Source organism: Lissotriton vulgaris, chromosome 1_1, assembly GCF_964263255.1.
Source record: "Lissotriton vulgaris chromosome 1_1, aLisVul1.2, whole genome shotgun sequence".
In the NCBI taxonomy this organism is placed as follows: domain Eukaryota; kingdom Metazoa; phylum Chordata; class Amphibia; order Caudata; family Salamandridae; genus Lissotriton; species Lissotriton vulgaris.
In genome coordinates this window covers 708,173,769-708,193,225 of record NC_141685.1, presented here as the reverse complement: position 1 = coordinate 708,193,225, position 19,457 = coordinate 708,173,769, and positions in this window count along the sequence as shown.

The window sequence follows — 19,457 nt, the reverse complement described above, 5'->3', positions numbered from 1 at the left end:
TGACATGTGTACATAATTGAAGAGCTTACACTCGAATGATTAGGATGAGAGTAGATCATTACAGACAACCATCATTGCACCATCAAGCCTCTGCGTCAAGAAGCACAAAAGTGCCTGAAAATTCTGGCAACCTCTGCAAAAGAAAATCAGGTACATGCCAACGTGAATCTGGCACACAGAGCATGTGTCACATGAACTAATACACATACATTGCACTGCATCATTAGCACAGGCAGCGACAAAGCTCACAACTAATTATGGGCAAATTTTGCGGATTCGCGATCCACGAGTTCGTGCAAAATGGCAAAAAAAATCTGCGAGTTCGCGGATTTTCCCGCTAACTCGCTGATTTTTTTGCCATTTGCAAAAATATGTGCCCACGTGTGTCTTTTACTTTGCCACCGCGGCGATAGGCCCGAGGTCCCTCGAGTGAGCTGTCCATCACAGTGGGGGAAAGGGCGGGAAGATGTTGCATACCCTAATGTGTGTTGAGCAGGGCCAAACGGGCGGGGCTTATATGCGAGTTCACATGTATCTTGTTTATAAAGGGTCAGAGGCCGATCAAAGCAGCAGATGAGAAAGAAGCCGCCTCCTGGTCACAGGAAGAACATGGGTATTGCGCTCGAGAAACTTGTGGATTCAAAGACCTCCATCAGGGATTACATCTAGTTGTAGGCGTTAGATATAGGGAGGAAGCCCACTGCATAGCCTCGACCGTGCTCACTACGTCACTAGTTGTTTGGGTGGATTATAATGCGAGACTGAATTTGAGCTCCAACTCGGGCACCAGCTTCATTTATATCTGGAAGTGCTTCCTGTTGAGGTTTAATTGTTGTGACAGGAGCATCGTGCCAGGATGAATCCTGCCTGCATATTTATCCACGAAGATGCCACTGTGTTGAAAAAATCTGCAAATCCACTTGCGGGCGGATTTTTTGGCAAATTCGCGAGATTCCCGGATCGCGAAATTGCCCAAAATCCGCAAAATCCACCAGCGGAACTGATTTTGCGCCCACCCTTACTCACAACATGAGTAACAGTCTTTATTACATAAACTCTGTATAGGCATCAAAAGTGTAAAACATCAAGGCCATTGGTCAGACCAAATTTCAAGCCCGCACATGTGTGCATGAGAACTTGCACATCAAATAGGTAACACAGTCTACTGCCATGGGAATCACCACAGGTCAAGGGCTTCGAATGGGCAGTCCAGGCATCGCTCTAGGAGAAATAGTGTGGGGAGGGGGACTTGGCTTCAACTTTGGCTTGAAGTTGAACTGGGTGGGGGCTGATTGTCGCGGCGAGGTGGAGGACTGGACCTGGGAGGGCGAGAACTGGCTGAGGTAGAGGGATCCGTGGATGTGGGAGTCTGAGGGTTGCTTGAAGCGGGTGGAGTGGAGGTAGAGACATGCTGTGTGGAGGCTCAGTGGCTGAGGGCGAATGTTGAGGGCTAGGTCTCAACTCTTTGGGGATCCGATATCCACAAGGGTCTTGACAGGAGTGAGAAGTGAGGTGGGTACAACAGCCTCACTCTTCCCCAAAGGTGTAGCTGATGCAGGTGGCTCTTCCTGTGGGGTTTTGCTGGACCCGGTGGTACACTGGAGTTGTGCTTGCCTTTTCTTATGCATCCCCTGATGTTGAGGTACACTCCCGACTTTGCTCTCTTGTCCATGCTTCACAGGGGTGTGGGTGGGAGTCGAGGTTTTGGGTTAAACTGACTTTGGAATTTGTTTTGGCTTAGTTGTGGCAAGCACCAGGTTTACTGCAGACAGGGTAAGTGCTTGTGTTTCTTTGGAATCAGGTCTGGGGACGGGAGTGCCCTTGGATGGTGATTATTTGGAGGAATGTAATGTGGATGCATGCTTTTTTGTCTCATGTCCCTGAGTGTCTTGTGATGGGCTTTTTGTCTTGCGGTCATGTGTGCTCTTTGTGTGCTGTGGTGATGGTGCCTGGTGTCTAGTACGTTTAGAGAGCTTCTGTTGTGTGATGCGTGTGGATGACTGGGTGCCTGAGGGCTCTGGTGTGTGTGTACTCTGGTCAGGTGGGGTCACTGGCAGGGTGTGTGCCGAAGGGACAGGAGCTGGACTGGGAACTTGGGACTGCTCAATGGCTGCCGTCACTGTGGAGGACAAAGCTGGACAGTTCGGTGTAGGCCACCCACGTCCGAATGAATGCCCTCCATGAATGCAACAACCTGTGACAACTTGTTGCCATGATCCTGGAGGGCTTTCAGGAGAGCAGTATAACCCACACACAGCTGCCGCAAAATGTCTACAGCCTCCACACTGAGGGGGAAGGAAAGTCTACACTTCTTAGGGCTGTGGGCAAGGACAGCACTTGGGGGGGCATCTGTGAGGGTGGGCACCGGATGAGGTGCGGCAGAGGAAAATGCAGATCTGGAACTTCCGGTTCCCACCAACATCGAGGAGTCACCACTGGACTGGGAAGATGTGGAGGTTGGTGTGTCCGGCCAGGAATCCTCCAGGTCACTCATGTCCCCCTCCGAGGAGCTGGTCCCCTCAGTGTCACTGCACTCCTGTGTCGCAGTTGTGCCAGTAGCTTCCCCAACGATGTCGGGCCCCTGTCCTTCCCTGCCCTCGGTAGATGCTGCAAGAGACAGAGAGATAGGTACAGTACAGTGCCATACTCACAAACATCATATGCAATCAAAACTCAAATCCTGCAAATGAAGCTCCCATGTAGGACTATTCCATGTACTTTCCGCATATGCCACATATATGCAATCATCAGCTGGTGCAAGGAATCATGCATAGTTGGTAGTCATGCTCCATGTTGCGTTAACACAGCCAAACAGCTGGGCCAGTGCCTCCCTGTAACCATTTATACAATTGTCTGTAGTCGCACCTACGTTCCTGTAGGTAAGATAGCTATACATCTAAACATGTTGTCTTAGTCCCATATGGAGTACATTTCATGGAACACCACAGATACAAAGTCAGATATGGTCTTTTGCAATGGAGATCACCTCCTGAAATCCACCATGTTGGGCTTTGAAGTACAAGTACAGTTGTCTATTGGTTTCCGTTGTGTAGATGTCACAGTGTATTTGTTCTGCACAGCACACATCTCTAAATGCACACTAACATGATGCTCACTGCTTTTCACTGCCAGTTGATGTCTCCGACACTCACTCTGCAGCATATGTCGCAAGGACACATCTAATTTTTCAATTAAGTGATAATAAGCCCCATGTAACAATGTCGTCACATACACAATGCACAATAGCAGGGGAATGGAAAATTAATGCAAGGACTTCATAGGTTGTGACATGTCACATACCAACATCTCCACAAGTGCTGACAGGCCCTCATAGATCCATGGTATTCTGTTGATGAGGAGTCAGTGGACTCCATTAGAACAGCTAATGTGTGAGAATACCTAGGGTCTGGCATATGACATCCCTACGTTGTGCTGACTGATAACATTGAGGACACATCAATGTACCAAAAAGTCCCTCATTGAATAAAAGCATTAGCCACAACTTCACCATGGACTGATGCTCATGGACACCCCTCCACAATGCATGCATACTGAGGAATAACACTCTGAGTAACCTTTATTCCTTAACATCTTTCAAACTACTTTACTCGTCCTCAGGCACATCACAATTTGCCATACCAAATGATCACATCCAACCATGTTAAGCCATAGTGCCAAAACAATTTAGCAATAGCCTGGTTCAGCTACATTGTTTTTAAACTACAGAGTCTTATCATCCCAGTCAGGTTGCCATGTGCACAAATGGCAAATGCAAATCAGTCAATGCATCACTGTAATCATCACCATATGATATCCCATCAGAAACCAATGTAAAAATAGGCCTCATCTGTGATCCACTGTGTGAGTGAGCATGACATACAATACACTGGAAATGATATGTAGTGCTCAAACTCAAACTCACTGTGTCCTGCACTACACACTCCTTAATGTCCTTGACCATTGCATAGCTACATGTGTCATGTGACATGGTGGTCACATTTAGCTCCCTTATCTTTACATTATTACACTCTTCTCACAAGGTATAGTCCCATCTTGTCTACTCCTCAGGCCTATAATAGCTCATTGAGAAATAGGGTGGTGGACTCCAGATTGACATCTCTACTACAACTGCTGCTGTCTCTGCATCGTCTGGCTCCAAGATTGGCACGTACTGTGGAGAGGGCCCCAGCCTTCACAGAGAGGGAGAACAAGGCCCTGCTGGACAGCCTCCTTCCACAGTACAGCAAGGCACTTCCTCAGGACCAAAATAATTATATACACAACATGATAAGTGAAAAACCTACAAACCATGGATTCAGGTAGGTATCCAAAGTTGCTGTCTATGGAGGCCAGCAAAGGAGTCCGGCGGTCGTGTGGACACCAATGTTGTGTAGATAGTTATTTTGGTCCTGATGAAGTGCCTTGATCCTCCTGACGTATAGAGCACGAAACATGTTGACCGATAGAGAGTAGAGCATACACAGCTGGAAACCTAACATCTAGTTCACTGCCACTCTTCCTGTTTTTACCCAGGGAGTTTACCTTCCCTAATAAATTACTGCTAGGAGACCTGTTTTAATTCCACTTACCTCACATCTACACACACTAATCCCCTTACCCCCACTGCACCCAACAGCAAGAACAAAAGATCCCCGCCAAAGAGCCCCGTACAGGGTGACCATCAGGTATTGCAGCGCCAACCTGACGAGAGGCAGGTTCTTATGATGAAGCATGACACCTAGCTTGCTAGGTGTATGAGAGCCCAAGTTCTGACAAGGGAAATCCCCCCCCCCGTTTCTACTTTAGGTGGGATGACCACCTACATCTCCATGTTCATTCACTCAGATTCACATGTCACTCAACTGCAGCATTTGTATCATGTGGGATCATCAGATGTCTTAAGATGTGGGTAGCAGTGGGGGAACATGTGCACTTGACAGCTGCAAGGCTTACATTCCCCACAAAAAAAATGATTGTGACACAGTGCAGACTGTTTGTTTTTGGATTCACTGCCCCGGTGACTGAAGCCAGTAATGACTGATTAGCCAGACTGGATGTAGCATGGTATACCACTTGCAAATGTGTATCCTGCAGTAATGTCAGTTGTCTTGCATGCACTCAATTGTGGCATTGACTTTCAATACATGAGCACATCGTGGTGTCGGGTGAAGGAAGCATATCCAAATTACTGACATTGACTTTGGCCATCCCTGATCCTGACACATGTACTGAGTCAGTGGCAGGAGATGGGATATGTGTGTACTGACACCTTTCTATCACAAATCCTGCATTTCAGACAACTGGCTATGTGGTGCATGTGTGCACATATGAGTAGTGGCATACTACATGCACCAGACAGATGGGTTCATGGACGAAAAGGATATGAGGGGCATGGCTGACTGGCAGACTGACACGTGTCTTGTTCAAATATGTGTCAGCACTTTTTGCAATATTTAGCAAATGATGCAAAGGCGTGCTCTGTAATGTGCTGTACTGACTTTGATGTGTGAGGTCAATACAGGTGACTGATGTGGCTCTGTCTATCCTGATTGTTTGCAGTTACTTCTACGGCTACTGGAGGAGACAGCTCCAGGGACCATGAGGAGCCACAGAGCAAGACTGGGTCCGCTGCAGAGGAGTCGGAGGGACGCAGTGGCACAGAGGGTGAGGGGAGTCACACTGAGGAGACCTCAGCTACAACCATCTTGGCTGAGGAACACAGCAGCTTGAGTGATGACTCCCTTATGGAGGTGGGTGTCAGCAGACCCCAGACAACACCTAGGGAGTCTGTCCCCGCCACCACCACCACCCTCTTCACCCTCCCACCTGCTCCCATCCAAGATGTCCGTGGAGGCTTCCGTGTAAGGAAAAATGTCTCCTTCGTGCCAGGCACCGCACCCCCTGCCCCTGTCTCCCCTGCTGCCCTGAGTGTGGAGTCCGTGGACTTAATTAAGCAGATCCATGTAGGGCAAACATGGATGCTGAGTGTCTTCCATTCTCACACCAGCCTGTTGACACAACTGCCTTCCTTCATGGAGGGCATCTCATCCAACATGTCTGCCCTACATCGGACCATTCAGGCCATGGCCTCCACACAGAAAGCAGCAGTGTCCCTCCTCCAACAGGCCCTCACCACTCCTACCTCTGCTGCATTCACAATCCCCACTATACTACCTGTCCAACAAACACACACACAGGCACAGGCACGCACCACAACAGACACAATCAGCACACAGCCACGCAAAACAAAATCCAGACCCTCAAGCACGCACACTCAGGGGACTGATGGTACACACACAGAGGATGGGTCACAGACACAAAAACAGGCATCCACGAGCATTCCGCAATCCTCAGATGTCTCTCCCTCCAAAATCCCTACCCTTGTCAAACCTGCAACCCCCCCCCCTTCCCAGCAGCTCTTCCTCTGTGACCTTGGCCTCTTCCCCACCAATCCATCACGCACAGAGGGGAGACCCCTGCCACACAGACACCCTCCCCAGGCGCATGAACACTGAGACCCACATCCGCAAATCCCCCTGGACCAAGAAGGGCAGTCCCCCCCAACACAATCCCGCACTTCCACCACACAGTCTCCGTCCTGCAGCCCCCAGGCTATCACCCCACAGGTCCCCTCCACACCCTGCCCCAGGTTCCCCCACACACTGATACCACATCCCCAAAATGCTTAGGCCCTCCCCCCTACCACATGCACTTCCACCCCACCTCACACGCTCAGCCTGTTCCTGCCACTGGTGTGGAGAACGTGTCCCCCCTCTGTCCTACCCACCTCATCTGAAGCCCATTACACTCCTTTTGAGATTGGCACTACAGTAGAAAGCACATCCATCCCGTCTGACTTGGGCATTGCAGTGTTTATTTTTATTTATGTCAGAGTTTTATATAGCGCCAGCCAGACCCGGAGGTATTGGGGCGGTTTACAACACTTAATAGAGTAGAAAATAATAACTTAGCAGTGTTAAACAAACAGATGTTATAGCAGTGGTCACACAAAAAAGCCTCAAGGTGCAGAGGGAGTCATAGCATGATTGAGTGATGCTGGAAGCCGTGAAGTTGTATAGTCTCGTAATAGAGAGAGCACAGTATTTCAAGCCGTGCATCCTTCCGAACAAGGGGATAGTGGGATGGAGTTGGGCTAGGCGTGAGGTAGAGGACTCAGTTTCAAAGTGTCATTTTGCACGCTCATGAGTTTAAATGGCACTCTATCCATTTGGGAGAGTGCTCTTGAGGAAGAGGTCTTTGAGCTGCCTTTTGAACTTTGGAAAGGAAGGGATTGTCCTAATATGTACTGGGTTTGAGTTCCAGATTTTTTAGCGCATTTCCAGAGAAGGATCGTGGTGCGGTTTTTTGTTTACAGACTTTTGGCGGTATGAGGGGTAGAGTGTTTGAACTCCTGAGGTTCCTTGTCTGACCGGCCTTCGTGAGTTTGGAAGCCAGGTATGTAGGTTTCCCTGTGTGAAGGGCTTTGTGTGTGAGGCAGGCAGTTCTAAAATTGGCACGCATTTCAACTGGGAGCCATTTCAGCTCTCTGAGGGCGAGATGTGTTCATATTTTTTACTCCTGTGACCATTCTTGCAGCAGCATTCAGGGTTGATTGGAGGGGAGCTAGGTGTGATTTTGCTGTGCCTGTGAGGGTTACATTTCCGTAATCCAATCTTGAGAGTACCAAGGATTGTGTTGCGTGTTTGAGGTAGTTGTTCTGGATGAAGGATTTTATCTTGCTTAGTAGTTTTAGGTTGAGGAAGGCACTCTTTCCTGAGTTCTTGATGTGTTTAACCATGCTTAGTTTGGGGTCCAAAGTGATTCCCAGCAATTTGACGGAGTCGGCCATGTAGAGATTTTCGTTGAGAGCCTCAATAGCTTTTAGCCAGTCTGTGACTTGGGGGGTTTCTGTTTTGTTAGAAAAAAGGAGGATTTCCGTTTTGTCTTGATTCAATTTCAAGTGGTTTGATAAGAGCCAGTGTTGGACTTCTCTGATAGTGTAGCTGAGTCTTAGGATGTCTTCAATGGAGGAGGTTTTGAGATAGATCTGGGTGTCCTCCGAATAGAGGTGGAAGGAAATGTTGGATCTTTTGCAAATGGTGGTGAGGGGTTCCATGTATATGTTGAATAGTTGCAGGGAGAGGACTGATCCTTGAGGGACGCCTCTGCTGACAGGGTGATGGTCCGACGTGAAGTTGTTGATTTTAACTCTTTGAGAGCAATTTTGGAGAAAGGAGACAAATCAGTATAAGACTGCATCTTCAACCCCTAACCTTTCTTGGAGTGCCTTAATGAGTAGTTGGTGATCAACCATATCGAAGGCTGCTGATAGGTCCAGAAGGATGAGTAGGGAGCATTGGTCTGAATCAAGGTACTTGTGTAGATCATCCATGATATTAGGGTTCGCTGTATCTGCGCTACACCCTTTTCTGAAGCCTGATTGGTGGGGGTCCAGGAGGTTGATGCTGTCCATGTGTTGTGTCAGTTGTAGGAGAACACACTTTTCCAATGTCTTAGCCTGAAGACGAAGATTGGAGACAGGTCTGTAGTTATTCAAATCTTTAGTGTCCAGGCCTGATGTTTTCAGCAGTGAAGTGACTTATCCAACTTTGAGGCAGTCTGGAGTGACTTCGGAGCTCCGGGAGCTGTTTATGATCCTGGTCCAGAGCGGTGCTAGAGAGAGTTTTAGCTTTTTAGCCAGTTGTGCAGGAATAGGGTCCAAGGCGTGAGAAGAGGATTTAGAGGTGGAGATCAGTTTGACTATCTCTGATTCCGAGATGGGGTTGAATGATTTCCATTGGTTAGGAGGGTGCTTGGGTGTTCTATCATCTGCTTCTGGGGCTGGGCTCCTATGGATGATGTTACGGTTGACGTCTAGGGAGAGCTCAATCTTGGGGATTTTTTCGTTGAAGAAGTTGGCAAAGTTCTCACACAGGGCATTAGAAGGCTGTGTTGTGGCCACGGGTGGCTTGGACGTTTATTGCCTGATGAGGGTGAAGAGCTCTTTTGGTCTGTGTTTATCATTTTCGAGGGCATTGCGAAAGAAGGACGTTTTTTCACGCTTGATTTGGTTTTTGTACTTCTTGTGTGTTGCTTTGAGTTGGTCCAGGAAGATTAGGGATGGATTGTTCTGCCAGAGTCTTTCCGTTGCTCTGAGTTGTCTTCTTTCTGCGTGTATATCTGTGTTAAACGAGGATCTGGAAGGAGTGGTCTTGACTCTTTTTTGTTTTAGGGTGCTATTTGGTCCAAAATGTTGATCATGGTGGAGTTGTAGTGAGAGGTAAGTTCTGTAGTAGATAGGTCGCCATAGGAGGTGGTGAGGAGAGAGCCTATCTTTTCTTCCAGGACAACCATAGGGATCTGCTTTTCTTGCCCAGTGGAGGTGGACCTGATTGGGGGGTTTTTGTAGGATCGATGGTTGATGTAAAATAGGATGATATGATGATCAGACCAGTCGACTGGCATGACACAGTTTATCGTGACTGCGTCAGGTTGCGCAATAATGACACCCAGGTTTGATCCTTTTGATATGGGTTACCTCTGAGCAGTGTTGGATGAGATTATTGTTGTGTAGGAGTTCGTTCAGGTTTTGAATCAGCAGTGGAGATCCAGTCCACACCATCTGACTTGCCCACTGCAGTGGTGTCGGCAATCACCCCATCTAACTTGAGCCAATGTTATGGCAGAGTTTTTGGCTCTATTTAGCAGTGATATAGATCTTAGTCTTGCTCACATCTAGGATAGGTATTCTTAGCTTGTGTTGGCCCTTTTAAGCCCTTTCTTCCAGACCTAGAAGAGGATAGCTGCTTAATATGATGATAGATCCCTTATTCTTGACTTTAACCTGTCTATTGCCTATTGGCTTTGACATACTAGACACATTGGTATGGTTTATGTAGGTATTCTGACAGAGCTAAGGGGCATTTCATCCCTTTCAGGCCTACAGGCCTAGAACTAGAGGGACTCCATCTTGAAGGAGCTGAGAGGCTTTTCAGGGTAAAGGTAAAGTTTATAGTTAAGCTGTTGTTCGCTTGGAGAGAACCGGCTCAGGCTGGCCATTATCGAAGGAATGTATTTTTCTCCACTCCGAAGACACAACTTCAGGCTGGCCAGCTGGGAACGTGTCCTTGGTACGGGGAGGTACAAGAATTTGGTGGGCGGCAGGTTACTGGCCGTAACTTTCCATGAAAGGACAAGCTTCCATAATAGCGAGCTACAGGAGAGGAGGAGTGGTCAGTTCAGCGTGGTGTTCATTCCAGCTTGTGTGCAGTTCAGCCTGGAGCTCAGAACAGCTTGGAGCTCAGAACAGCTGGGAGCTCAGTTCAGCTTGGAGCTCAGTTCAGCTTAGAGAGAGAGAGAGAGGATGTCTGCTGGAGCTGCAGAATAGAGTGCAGTTCTTGAATGGAGAAAGAAGGCAGACGATTGCTGAAGATGAGGAGAGAGAGAGCAGTGCAGAGGGCATCAAAGAAGGCTGTCAGCTGGAGCAACTGAACCAGAGGCGTGGTGATGTGGTGAAGGAGGGAGAGACAGAGAGAGCCCTAATCCCACCAGAGGCAGAGAGAGAAATCTTCCTTCTAATAGGTGAGGTAGTCTGAATTAGTTACACTTACACTTACACTTTAATCTTGTTCTTATTCCCTAGGCTATTGTATGTCTAATCTTTTCCCTTTCAGCGGTGTGTTCCTGTTACCCCGCAAATAAATTGTATGTTTAATCCTTTTCTTTCAGCGGTGTGTTAAAGTTACTGCTAGTTATAGAGACCCCATAGTTTTGTATATGTATACTTTATTATTGTTACAATAAATGACCCCATTTTAATTAGTGAATTAGTGTGCATGAGTTTTTTTATGATAAAGCTATCTTAGCTTCTAGCCAGTTGCCGTTGAGCCACTGATGGATCAGAAGGGAGTAGGAGCGCTTAAATCAAGAAATAACTCAATCACATAGTGTGTATATCTTTGTCCCCATACAGTGAGGGTAATCTTCTGTCCTGGTAGGTATTACTGTTTGAACAGATGCTACCCCTGATCAGGTAAGTAATAGTGAGGGAGAGAGGAGACCTGCAACTAAGGGACCACGGTAGTACACTCTCCCATAATCCTGTAAACAGCGTCTTCTGTTCCAAAGCATAGGTAACCTTTTTCTCCTAGTCAGATGTTACAGCCAGAACAGATGCTGCCCCTGATCCGGTAAGTCTGAATAAATAGAGAGAACAGGGAGCCCTTGAGCTAGGGAATTGTTGACACTAAGTAATTCGGCTATCCCATAATATTATTGTAGTAGCAGACCCTTAGTGAAGAGACATATATCTGAAGGTGTTCATAGGAATGTGGTCGTCGTTGATATACGGCGTTAGTGAGAGCGCTGGGGTGGATGACCAGCGTGGATACCCACAGGATTGTGGCTTGCGTAAGTGAGAGCGTCAGGGGGGATACTGGCGTGGAGATCTGCCGGATTGTAGATCATTTGGAAAAGAGAGCATTGGGTTCTGGAGGCCCATGTGTAGACGCACCGGATTGTGTGTCATGTCTGCCCTGAGGTAGATCAGTCTGGGTCTGAGTGGCCGCGAGACTAACTGATGTATGAGTGTGGTGTAGGGTATGGATATCCCTAGTAATCAGTGAGTATTCTTAGTATCCCTATAGATTTAGTGGTGTTTTTAATAATATGAGCTTGTATATTGCGAGTTCCCCATCCTCAGGTAGGTACCCAGGTGCCTGGATAGATGGTCCTGAGGAGGGATGTGATTACGTTCTGGCTGGGTTGGAGGGGCCCCTAGGGGCTGATCCCATCGAATCAGAAAATCCAGCCATGACAGCCTTGCAGTGGTGACAGCGCCCACTGTGTCAGACACTTCCACTGCAGTTGCCAGTGACACTCCTGCACCAACCATCCCTCCCCTTCCCCATTCTGCTATCCCCTGATCATGTCCCTGCGGTGCCTGGCCTGCCCCTATGTATGCCCCTCCAAGGGGAGAAGTCCCCGTGCCATAGCAGTGCAGGCAAGCAATGGGTGACAACTTGTCACATGTCACCCTGGTAGGACTCTTGAAAAGGAATCGCCATTAGTCTTTTGACATTGTGGACTTAACAGTTACAAGAATTTCTGTGCTGAATAAAGCCAATTGTTGTTATCCAGTGGTGTTGCATCTAATGTGCATGATGTTGATGATGAGTATCATTAACTTGCTGTTGTAATAGTGTTTTAAAGGAATATGAAACTGATTTGTTGATGTGATGGACTCCATGTGGTCCATGGGAAATGTGTACTATTCTGGTATGTATCCATGACATCCTTTGCTGCTATTTCAGGGTGTAATGATAGCAACATTTTGGGACCAGGATTTTCTCCTTTTGTCTGCTACTTCACATCTTTGACATACACTGTTGCACATATGTTGGGCTTACAATAGTGCACATTGTAAGATTCCCTGACTGGGCCCATCTCCACTGGACAGGCAAGTTTGTGCATCAATGGTACACAAGTCATCTGTGTCATCAGAGCAACTTGCTATACATGTGTATTGCGTATGTGCGGATGACTTAAAGGACACTCCCGTACACAGGCTGATGTGACCAGAGCTTTCATTGTGTTGTAATTGTTGGCTCACTGATCAAGTGTTATGCTGACATGACAGAGCCCTGCACAGACAACGTTTTGCACAGCTGACCGTCCCCAGGAGTGAAGTCCCCTCATGGCAGTGTGTCAATCCGTGACATTGCCTGAGCCCATGGTGTGTATTGTGTGAAGTAGTGTGGCTCACTGGTTAGAGGCGGCAGACCCGAGAGCAGAGGACGGCCCGGGACCAGGGTTCGATTCCCGGCGCGGCAGGTTTCTGGACCAGGGTCAGCGGACTCGATAATTCTCTCGCCTCGGTGCCCACTCTGATCAGCGATCACACTCGGCAACTCTGGGCATTAGCTTGCCTCATCTTCACTAACGGCCCCACCAGACCGCCGGGGATGCCTGGTCTCACCCTGGAGATACCCATTAAGGGACCATCTCTCAGGGAAGCCAGGAAGGGTTTTGCAGCGGTCGAAGCGCCTTGGGACCCTCCGGGTAAGTAGTGCGCTATATAAATGCCTATACATTTACATTTACATTTACAGCATTTCTGTGTATGTTTTCTTCCCTTTTTTTACACATCCGGTGTTCCCTACAGATGTTCCTGTTTGTGGCGCTTGCTGAGCTGTCCTGTGTTCATCCAACATATGTGCCCTGGGTTTTCTGGGATGTAGGTACATGACAAACTACTGGTCATTAGGGTGTTATCCGTAGGTGTTTTAGGTGCAAGGTCCGGGGATGTGTGTCAAACGCACATGGGACACATTCAGGATTCCCCTTGGCACTTCCGTGTTATCAACATCATGTTGTTTTCTCTATGTGGTATCTGTCAGTGAGTGGGTCATTTGTATGTGTGTGTGACTACACCCACTCATCAGGGTCAGAGCTGCAATATTGAAAGGTGTCAACATGTGTTCTCTGTGGCTCTCCTTTGGTTCCTCATTGGTGTGGAAGTGTGGCAGGGATCCCAATGATTCTGGTAGATTTCACGTCATGCCCATGCACTTCATACTGTGCAGTGTGGCAGACATTCACAAGGGTTGGTGATGTGTGAGGATTTTTGGGTACCTTACATCCCCCGACCACCCCAGGGATTGTCATGGGTGCATGTGCAATGTCACCAGTCCATGTGTGCTTAGCTGATGCACATTGGTGCAGATCAAGATGTGTGGTGTTGAGTCGCCAAATGTGAGTTGTCTCATGACCAGGCCCCTACCTACATTTTGTCCATTGACAACATGCCATGGCCAGTGATTTGTGTAGGTGTGATGGAAGTTTGTTGGCCAGGACACGTGACCCAGTGCGGGCAGGTGCCTGTGCTCCAAAGTATGGGCAACATCTGCCTTTGTCATCACAGTGGGATTGCCAAACAGGCTACTGTCACCCCAATGTGGGGTCCCTGAGGGTAGTGCCGTAGTAGGTCTGTCTCTTGCTGTGTTGGTTGCTGTGCCGCCCAGCTTATGTCACATGAATCAGTTGGAATCCCACACATCTGACAATGCCTGCTTTCCCACAAATGGGTGCACAGTTCATGAATTATTTTTGTATGGCACTGTGTACACATCTGTGTCATTGGAGTTCAGCCCACCGTCATGTGTTGTGTACTAGCCTGGGGACACTGAGACACACGCACATGTTGTGTATGATATGCAGTGTGGGTCTGCCTGTCTGTGTTTGTGCATCTGCACCACTGCATTGGTATGGCTTTGGCGGTCCATTGGCTGGATGTTGTTTGGAGGTTTTTCCCTAGTGCCCCTGCGTCTTCTAGCTCATCAGCCTGCACATTCATCATGTTTGGTATGTCCCATTGCTGCCATGGTATGGGACTTAGTCACCTAACATCTGCAGTCTCCACAGGATTCCTTAGTTTGTGTGTCTGTCCGTAGAGATATGTGTGTGTATGCGTAATGATGCTCACTTTTCACATAGTCTAATTGTACACTGGAGGCATTGCCAGGGATCATGGTTGATGCTTGTCTGCACATGGCAGAGGGTGTTCGTGTCAATATTTGCCTCACCAAATCTAGGTTTTATGTGACACAAAAACTACATTGCCACAACATTGCTTGTAGTGTTTGGACCATGAATCATCCATGCTGGTTTTAAAGATGTTGCTAATTTTATGTCCATACTCACCTTCTGGTCACTGTAGTGATGTGGGGTTTAGACCTCATTATCACAATGTTTCTAATATGCTGGTGTTTTGAATGCCATAATCACCTTTTGTTCACTGTATTGATACCCCATTACCACAATGATCCTAAAATGCTGGATTTTTGAACCCCACAATCACATTTTGAGCACTAATGTGATGGGAGTCACATTGTTTGTTCACTGTCAGAATCTGTGTTGTGAGCATTTTACACACAAAAACATACAATCATGATAAGATTGTGGGGGTGTGCTTAGTCATTCTATGTGTGTGAATGCTGGTAGTGCTAGGCATCCAGCCCCCTATGTGTAGGGGGTACTGGTAGTGATGGGCATTGGCCCCCCTATGAGTAGGGGGTACTGGTCTGATGGTTATCCAGCCCCTATGAGTGGGGATGGTAGTAGTGATGGGCATCCAGCCCCCTATGAGTGGGGAGTACTGGTAGCGATGGGCATCCAGCCCCCTATATGTGGGGATGGTAGCAGTGATGGGCATCCAGCCCCCTCTGAGTAGGGGTACTGGTAGTAATGGGCACCCAGCCCCATATGTGTAGGGGTACTGGGCATCCAGCCCCCTATGAGTGGGGATGGTAGTAGTGATGGGCATCCATCCCCCTATGCGTAGGGGGTACTGATGTTGATGGGCATTGTGCCCCCTATGAGTAGGGGTTACTGGTAGTGATGGGCATCCAGCACCCTTTGAGTAGGGGGTACTGGTAGTGATGGGCATCCAGCCCCCTATGAGTAGGGATGGTACTAGTGATAGGTATTCAGTCCCCTATGAGTAGGGGGTACTGGTAGTAATGGACATCGATCCCCCATGAGTGGGGATGGTAGTAGTGATGGGCATCCAGCCCCTATGTTTAGGGGGTACTGGTACTGATGGGCATCCAGCCCCTGTGAGGGGGGTGTTAGTAGTGATGGGCATCCAGCCCCCTATGTGGAGGGGGTACTGGTGGGCATTGTAGTAATGGGCATTGTGCCCCCTATGAGTACCCCCTATGAGTAGGGGGTACTGGTAGTTATGGGCATCTGGCCCCATGAGTGAGGATGATTGTAGTGATGGGCATCCAGCCCCCAATGAGTAGGGGGTACTGGTAGTGATGGGCATCCAGCCCTTTATGTGTAGGGGGTACTGGTAGTGTTACGCAGTGTGCCCCCAATGAGTAGGGGGACTGGTAGTGATGGGCATCCAGCCCCCTAAGAGTGGGAATGGTAGTAGTGATGGGCATCCAGCCCCTTATGAGTAGGGGGCACTGGTATTGATGGGCATCCAACCCCCTATGTGTAGGGAGTACTGGTAGTGCTGGGCATCCAGCCCCCTATGAGTGGGGATGGTAGTAGTGATGGGCATCCAGCCCCCTATGTGTAGGGGGTACTGGTAGTGATGAACATTGTGCCCCCTATGAGTAGGGGTACTGGTAGTGATGGGCATCCAGCCCCTATGAGTAAGGGGTACTGATAGTGATGGGCATCCAGCCCCCTCTGTGTAGGGGTACTGGTAGTGATGGGCATCCAGCCCCTATGTGTAGAGGTACTGGTAGTGATGGGCATTGTGCCCCCTTTGAGTAGGGGGTACTGGTATTGATGGGCATTGTGCCCCCTATGAGTAGGGGGTACTGGTAATGATGGGCATCCGCCCCCTATGAGTGGCGATGGTAGTAGTGATGGGCATCCAGCCCCCTATGTATAGGGGGTACTGGTAGTGATGGGCTTTCAGCCCCGTATGAGTAGGATCTGCTAGTAGTGATGAGCACTCCCCCTTATATGTGGGGACTGCTGGTAGTGATGGCCATACAACCCCTATGGTTTGGCTGTTGCTGGTGGAAGGGATAGCCACCCCCTATGTGTGTGTAGCATTTCGCGGGTTTGTGATGTTTGTTTGTGTGGTGGGTGTCTGACTTATAGTCTGAGATGTACGCGTCTGTTCCTGATCCAGTCATTGATATACAGTTCTGGGATGACCTGCGCAATGGGATTAATCATTGGTTCATTTCGTACTTGCTGATTTTTGCTCCGTTTCGTACATGTTGCGAGTTGGTCCATCTCGTAGTCTTGGATCACATTGTGGTGTGAATCGGACCTGCAATACAGTTCTCCCGGATGCTGTGACGTGGTGGCAGTGGCGACCCGTTCGGCGCGTATGAAGTACGCATCATACTTGTCTGGCCGGAAACTGTGTTGAAACTGCTTCTGGGCGCCTCGAATCAGTGTTTACAGATCCGGCTCGTACAGGAAATGTTGCTGGAATCGGAGCCTTCGTGCCGGTCGGGATTTTTACACATTAGCGAATCGTACTTCATCGCCCAGACGGACCGGCTCCCGGAACGAGTCGGTCGCAAGGTAAGGCGACAGACAGCTCTCTGAGGGCTGTCCGAGCGAGATGGGAACCGGCCCCTGAGTCTCTTAAAGAGGGTGCTCTGCGATATGTTATGGGGGTGTCTCGGAAGTGTCATCCCTTTGACTGGGTCTGATTCCAATATGTGCCAGTTTTTGTTCAATAGGTCACGGACCGATTTATTCTGAATGTTATAGGTAGTTAAAAATCTCAATGAAGATTGGGTTTCTTCTTTTCTGAGGTCTACTGTGGAGAATAGAATTAATTATCTTTTCTTTTTGTTAGCCGCTTGTTGGGCCTCATTGATAACTAATTTGCTGTAACCTCTCTCAAGAAACCTATTAGTCTTCTCATCCTGGCACTTTTTTAATATGACCTCTGTGCTACATGTTCTCTTTGCCCGCAGTATCTCACCGTATGGAATGCTCAAATTGGTGTGGTTAGTATGGAAGTTGGAAGCATGAAGAGTCATGTTCCCTGCTGTCTTTTTTCTATAAATTATATTTTCCAATTTACCATCCCAAACATACACTTCTATAGCTAGAAATGTTACACTGGTCTTACTGGTGTCATGTGTGATCCTTAAATTCTATTCATTGTTATTAATGAGCTTAACAAACTGTTCTGCAAAGATCATCTATATATCTAGCCCGCATCACTATGTGTTCATCCCAAGTTTTAACATGTTCTCTATGGAGCACCTATTCCTCCCTGCAGCCTACGGGTAAACAGGCATAACTGGGGGCGAGACAGGTACCCATCGCAGTCCAACATTGTTGGTGATATAGTTCTCCCCCAAACAGGAACAAATTATTTTCCAGGCATCGCCTTGCCATGGCAATCAAAATTTGGGTATGGTTGTAAAGACCTACTGGTGTATCACGTAAGAAGTGCTACATGGCTTTTAAGCCATCCTTCTGAGCTATGCTCGAATAGCGAGTTGTAATGTCCAATGCCATCAGAACATAGTCCTCTTTAATAGGTGTATCATAGACCATCTTCACGAAATCACTGCTGTCCCTAATATAGGATAGCACATTTTTCACATACTTTTGCAAGAAGAAGTCAATACATATGGATGTGTTTTCCATCATATTTCGAATTACATAGATTAGCGGGCATCCGGAGGGGGCACCTGGCATTTCTATGTACCTTTGGAATTAGATGCAAATTAGTAGATTTAGGCGTGTCATTTCTTAGATACAGGTATTCATCATGGGACAGCAGACAATCAATTATCCATTGTTCCTGCTCTTGTTTGTATTCAGAGTAATCTCTGGTTAGTGTTGCATGTTTACATTTCCTGTAGCAATCTCTTTGTCCAAGTTCCATATGAGCTTCCTGCAGATACAAATTCAAAGGCCATAATACATTACCTCCTTTGTCGGCATTATGTACCACCATATTTTTGTTTTTTCCTAAATTTTTCACTATCCCAGGATATTTCCATTCCTTAGCTGTTCTTTTGGTTCTACCTTCATTAGTTTCTCTTAAAATCTTTTTCAGGCCATTGGTAATCAATTCATGAAATGTATCAATGTTGTCCTTTATGGTGGCTGGCATTGCTCTTGAGCGTGGCTGAAACAACATTGATGTCACTTTTTCCACCTCTATTTTGTGTTCTTGCATGATGTCCTGACTACTAACCTCCTTGCTGGAGTCCTCACTTCCAATTTGTAATTGCCTGAGTGTCTGTAATGGTGACAGATCTGCAACAGTAGCAATCTCCTTTGGACCTCCACCTGAGCTAACATGGTGGGACTTTCATTTAATGTATGTACTTTTAAAAGTTTGGGTTTTCTTACAAATTTAAATCTGTCTATCCTTGTTTGGGGATAATCAAATGGACTTATTGGGCAATATGATAGTCCCAACAGTAAAATATCTTCCTCCACTTTAGTTAACATCACATTGGTAAGGTTCACAATTGACCCACCTCTATCGGTTTCTGTGCTCTTTATTGTTGCATCCATGACTTTTTGATGTTTCTGTGTTGCCTTTCTGATTTTTGGCTGCTGTTTGTTCTGCCGGTACCTCCTACTGGTTGCTTTTGAGACCTTGGTTTTCATGGCCTGAGCATTAGGTGCCGGTCTAAACGTAAAAAGTCCAATTAATCCAAAATTGTTATATTTCTTGATGATGTAGCTCCCTCTTGCCCCTGTCCTTTATTTAGATCTTCATTATCCGTCTCTATTTCAGAGCTCAACTCTGTCTGCGTATCCGTCAATCTTCTCTCCTGTTGTATTCTCTTTCCTTCCTCCTGTTGTTGTTTTCTCAGGAGGTCAAATCTTTTGGCGAACATAAAAATTTGACTACTCTCATAGTCAATTCTATCTCTCATAAACTTTTGCAACTTTCTTTGTTTTATAACATCCTCATGTTTCTTTAGGCGGTTTTGCGTATC